A 6,000-nucleotide genomic window follows, 5' to 3' on the forward strand; every position below is an offset into this window, starting at 1 on the left:
GATGACGGACATCATTGTTTTAGTTGTTCGTCCTTGGTACGTAATCCTTGCTGGGTACGAATTCGAGCTATAGACACACGTCTGGTCTGCCAATTGGACGCTCCGCCTGTGAAGATGTGGTTTGATTTTGTTCCTCTCCAGGTGGTTTCTTATTGACTCGTCGACGTATGAGAGGGTGGCGCCGGTGTCTACTAGCGTGCACACGCTCATGCCCTCGATGGTTATCGGTATGTAGAGACGGTCATCTACTTGCATTTCGGCAGCGGGATTGCAGGCTGGTGGTTCCATATACTTCTGTGGCCGCACAAATAATGCTTGGCGGCTTCCTCTCACATAACTTGACGGCATCCTGTATGTATTGTTGTCGGTGGATTGATTGATCGAAGGGTATAGGCAGTCCCTGGAGAGGATGTTGTCTTGTCCACACCTGGATCAGAACATTCTCCAGCGGCCCCTGCATTGGAAGCGGCGGTGTCCGCGTTCCTTGCAGCGCAAGCAGCACTCCTTGCTATCGTACTCCGTTTGAAGATGATACAGGCTGTGGATCGCCACTTTGCCCTGTTTCGCTTCCTCGATTTTTAGCAGCTCATATTCTTCCGTTATTTACAGGAGCTCATCGATCGTCTTAAACTCGCTGCGCTTGACGAAGAGGCGGTATTCAACGCGTATGCCATCGTATATTCGTTCGATGTGGTTTTCCTTACACATTGTCGGATGCTGGCGGATCAGCGTTTCTAATGCGAGGATGTAGTCTTTGGCTTTTTCACGGCCGTGTTGCTTGCGTTGCCGGATGGCCTCTTCCAAATGTCGAAGATGACGCTTGGGCAGGAAAAAATTTTGCACCTCCTTTCGAAAATCGCTCCATTGGTTGATTTTTTGTTTACGGATGCGGTACCATTGGAGTGCTTTGCCACGTAGAAGTTCCGGCAGCGTTGGGAGGAGCCGGTCGACGGGGATGTGGTAACATTCGGCAAGCTCCTCTATGCAGCGACTCTTCACCCGAAAAATGCAAATCCCAGCAGCGAACGGTATTCATTAGCTCACCGTCGCTCATTTCGTCTCGCTTCGGTGGTGCGCGTTCTCTGTCATGGCCATACGGTTGGAGACTATGAATCTGGATCGAAGGGCTCGGCTCTGTTGTTGGCTGGGGTAGAATAACGGGTTTCTCCTCTTCTTCATTCACTTCCCTCTCCAGCTCATTTAGCAGGTCTTCACTTGATTTTCTCGCGCGTTTCACTCGTACGCAAATGCTCAGTGCGCGGCGCAGCTCGGCTACGGTTTGGCCTTCCACGGGGATTCGGTGTTCCTTACACTCCTCTATCAGCCTCTCCCTTTTCAGCAAGTAGATCCAATTGAGCGAGTCGGTGGTCAACGTTGTACCTTGGGACCGGTGTGTTTGTTGTTTCTGATGGTGTGTTCGTCGAACCCGCCCCGGCAGTGTTGGTGGTTGTTGTATTTGGTTTTCCACGTACGTCTGCGGAGGAGGGTCCCTGCTCGGGTGCTATTTATGAGGTGGGTTTTGTCGGAGGCTGAGGTAGCACTCAGTCAATCCAGGGTCAAGTAGAGGTCCCACAAACCCCCACTTAATAAAAACACAGTTGTTATGTGTTAATGACGAATACACACACACACACACACGGCTTGACGGGTAGTAAGGGCAGCAGCTTTCCGTGCAAAGATGGCGGGGGAGGGAGGCGAGCGGCGGCTAACGGTCGTTGTAATAGCAGAGGGGTCGGTACGGCGGTTGAACAGCGGCATCAGCACGGTGGCCGGACGGCGGACAGTATTAGCGGACAGATTGGTACAGCGGTATGCAGTGGCGGGATTAGCACGGCGGCTGGACGGCGGACAGTATTAGCGGACGGATGGATGTAGTAGTATGGACGCAGTGACGGTACCAGCAAGCTGGTTGGACGGTGGTGAGGTAGCAGCGGCTAACGGTCGTCGTAGCAGCGGCGCAACGGCGGTAGGATAGCAGGCGGCCAACGGTCGTCGGAGCAGCGGCGCAACGGCGGTAGGATAGCGGGCGGCCAACGGTCGTCGGCGCAGCGGCGCAACGGCGGTAGGATAGCGACGGCAACAACAGGGCGACGGAGCGCGTATCAGTGACGTGGCCAAGGCGAGGTGGCGGTGCAAACGTTCTACTTGGTTGCGGGTCACGGCTTCCCGTGATAACGCTGTCCCGTTGGCGGCAGCGGGGGAACCTGCGAGGAATCAAAAGAATTGTGGTTAGTGCCGCTCCGCCAGCTGGACACCACCACCTTCATGCCCGCACGATGGCAGGGCTGGACGCGGAGTTGTACCAGCCGGAACTCCGTAGCCCGATACGCGGGCTGAGGGGAAGTGAACCTTACGGCACAGCGGTAGCCCCGTTAGCTGCTGCACCAGTCTACGGCCGGAGCCGGGGCGGAGTGGAAAAGGGCTGGATGGTCATAAGGCGGCGAGACCCCCCACTTAGCTGGGACACGGGCGATAAAACCATAAACGCGACAACCCGTTGTCCCCGCAAGCAGGGGTGACCCGTTCCCTGACAGCGCCTCTTTCCACTCCGTGGTGTGGTTGGCTCACTGGCTTTTAGTGCTGGCCCGCTAGATGGACACCACCGCCTCCATGCTTGCACGATGGCAGGGCTGGACGCGGAGTTGTACCAGCCGGAACTTTGTAAGACCATCCATGGGCTGAGGGGAAGTGCGCCTTGACGTCACAGCGGTAGCCCCTTTAGCCGACGGGTCGCTCTACTGCCTGAGCCAGGACTGAGGGGAAGGGATCTGTTGGCCGAACGGCGGCGAGCCCCCGCCCCTTACTTAGTTGGACACGGGCGAGAAAACCATAAAGGCGACAACCCGTTGTCCCCGCAAGCAAGGGGTGACCAGTGTCGTGGCGGCACCCCCTTTCCCTCTGAAGGTGGGATTGGCTCGTTCGCTGGACATCGCTCACCCCGTGGTCGCACACTAAGGTAAGGTGCCGGGGGGCGGTGCACCAGCTCTGTCCTTGCCGGTTCGTAGGCTGCGAGGAGAAACTGGCCCGAAGGCACCACGCTACGCAGCTGCATAACTGGGTCGGCTGGAGCCTTAGCTGAGAGGAAGGACGGGGTAGCCCTAAGGCGGCGGGGTCATACTAGTGTAACGCTACGTTACAAACCCGATATCTATAAACAGTGCCAAAGCTTGTTCGGGAGTGTATTTCCTAGGTAGCGCATTTGGTGGTGTGGGAAAGCTGTTTTTGATCCTTGTCAGTCGCACTGGACTTGCTACCGCAACTGCTTCTGTTATATGAGACTTCACGTTTTCTTCGTCTTTTTTATATTTAATAGCCAGTGCTTCTGAAAGATGAGTCGTGGCCATAGCTTTTGTGGTATCAGACAGCTTCCTTTTCCTTGTGTAGGTAGAACACTCTTCTATGGGTTTTGTTGGTCTCCCTCTAGTTGGATTGGTTGACGTGCTAGGCGTTTCTTCGTCCAAAAAAGTTTTGTCAGCTAGCCACTTTTCATGCTTACTTAGAAATTTTGAATTGTTACGATAGACGTCCTTCCATTTTCTTTCTATCATAATGTATTGTAAACCATTTTTTTCTTCCAGGCCTTCCTTTTCTTTAATGCTTGTTTCACTCGCTAATTCTCTCATAATAGCCTCACCGAAGTCCTGTCTTGACTTTGTGGATTTAAACACCACAAATAGTTTCCGAGTTTTCTAGTTACATATTAAAAATGGCTTCGAGTGTATCTGACTAAATATTAATTTGTGAACTATATTTAAAAATACTATTTACTTTATTATTATTATTATTATTATTATTATTAATAATAATCTTCAAAAGACGAATGATACTGTGCATTGTATGATGGATAGCTTTATATACCTACTCAATTTATTAAAACGAATTTCAGGTATACAATTCGTAACTAAAAAAATGTATGTTGTTAACAAGTACCAATAACAAAAACGACCTTACGGCCGTACTGAATTATATATACCTGCTCAGGCGCGTATTTATGCCCAAGGTTGTTTAACTTTATTTGATGTAAAAAGTGAAGTTGCAGCTGGACGCAGGTAGACTTTATGGATTTAGGTAACTGAATATTTCACAATTAACTACTGTTAATTTGACGGACCACATATTTTAACATTTTTTTTTCCATCAAAGTTTTAAAAAGGGCCTAAAAATAGGCATAGGAAAAACAGGTATATCCGCCAACTTTTAACAAAAAAAAAACATTTTTTTTGTTTCATTCCAAAATTAAATTATCTTTAATTTCTATACAAGAAAACGACAACCGGCCGCCTTATTTACTCACAAAACCATTTTAAATACAACGAAAAAGAAGAAAAATGTCAAATTTTTCCCAATGTTGAAAATTGGTCAATTTTGAGCGGCTCTATAATTTTCTGTGAGAAAACAGTTGTATATTCTTGATCCCTGGAAAATTCTCTATTAGAAACATGTATTAGATTTAGCGAACGCTTTCATGATTTTTTTGATTTTTGCCATGTTTAACGGCAGAGGCGCCACTGTGTGACGCCTAGCGCCGCCACTGGGTACAAAACAATTTTAGAAAGCCACCAGTGGACAGGCAACAGGTAACTGAGCGACCTTTCAAACGTCTATATATCGATTTTATCTGACCATATCCTCGTAACAAGGATGAAAATGTGTTTGCGTTCGTATGTTTAGACCATTTTAGTAAATTTGAAACCCATGCAGCGAGCTACAGCTGCTAAGGTAGTACAGTACCTTGAAAGGGAGGTGTTTCACATATTCTGGGTACCGGAATTTGTAAACTCCGACAATGGGAAACAATTTGTGTCGGAGCTCTTCACCTTTTTCTTAGATAAATATGGCACGAAGCACATAAGAACAGCGATCTACGCCCCAAAAGCGAATTTAGCAGAACGCGTAAACCGGTTTGTACTACAAATGATTAGGGCGTACATCGGGGAAAATCAGAAAAATTGGGATCAGCTTATAAGTGACGCGGCATTTGCACTAAGGATCGTGAAACATGCAGCCATAGACGAATCCCCTTATTATGCAGTGTTTGGGATGCCTATGGTGCAGCATGGGGCTTCGTACGATATTCTGCGTAGAATAGGGCCAATTAAAGATATAGAGTGTGAGGTAGCAATAGGACCAGATAGGAATCAACTCAGTAGAAATAAGCTGTTTGATGAACTTAGACGGGCAAACCAGCGTAGTGAAAAGGTCTGCAACACCCGGGCGAAAGATGTTAAGTTCAAAATCGAACAAGTGGTGTACCGCCGCAACTTCAAACAGAGCTGTCAAGCAGATAATTATAACGCTAAGTTAGCGCCGAAGCACGTACAGTGTGTTGTTTTGCTAACAGTAGGTAACTCGTTATATGAACTGGGAGACAGCTCTGGAAAGAAGTTGGGGGTATACAATGCTAAAGATATATTCGTAGATTTGTTTCTGTTAGAACTTTTAGGGATTATCCGCCCTGTTACAAACATACTATTACACTTGACCCCAACCATACCTCATGTATTTGTGTATTACGTTATGTATTTAGTTTTGACGCAATGATTATTTACTGGTGTATCGATGTACTCGACCTGCCGTACTGTTGTGTATGTGTTTGTTTAGTCCTGTATAGTGGAACAACCCAGTGATAGGCCAATATATGTAGACCAAAGGAATCAGGAATCGGCCACCGTGGTGTGATGGTAGCGTGCTCCGCCTATCACACCGTATGCCCTGGGTTCAACTCCCGGGCAAAGCAACATCAAAATTTTAGAAATAAGATTTTTCAATTAGAAGAAAATTTTTCTAAGCGGGGTCGCCCCTCGGCAGTGTCTGGCAAGCGCTCCGATTGTATTTCTGCCATGAAAAGCTCTCAGTGAAAACTCATCTGCCTTGCAGATGCCGTTCGGAGTCGGCATAAAACATGTAGGTCCCGTCCGGCAAATTTGTAGGGAAAAATCAAGAGGAGCACGACGCAAATTGGAAGAGAAGCTCGGCCTTAGATCTCTTCGGAGGTTATCG

Source organism: Eurosta solidaginis, chromosome 2 (assembly GCF_040869045.1).
Source record: "Eurosta solidaginis isolate ZX-2024a chromosome 2, ASM4086904v1, whole genome shotgun sequence".
Classification (NCBI taxonomy): domain Eukaryota; kingdom Metazoa; phylum Arthropoda; class Insecta; order Diptera; family Tephritidae; genus Eurosta; species Eurosta solidaginis.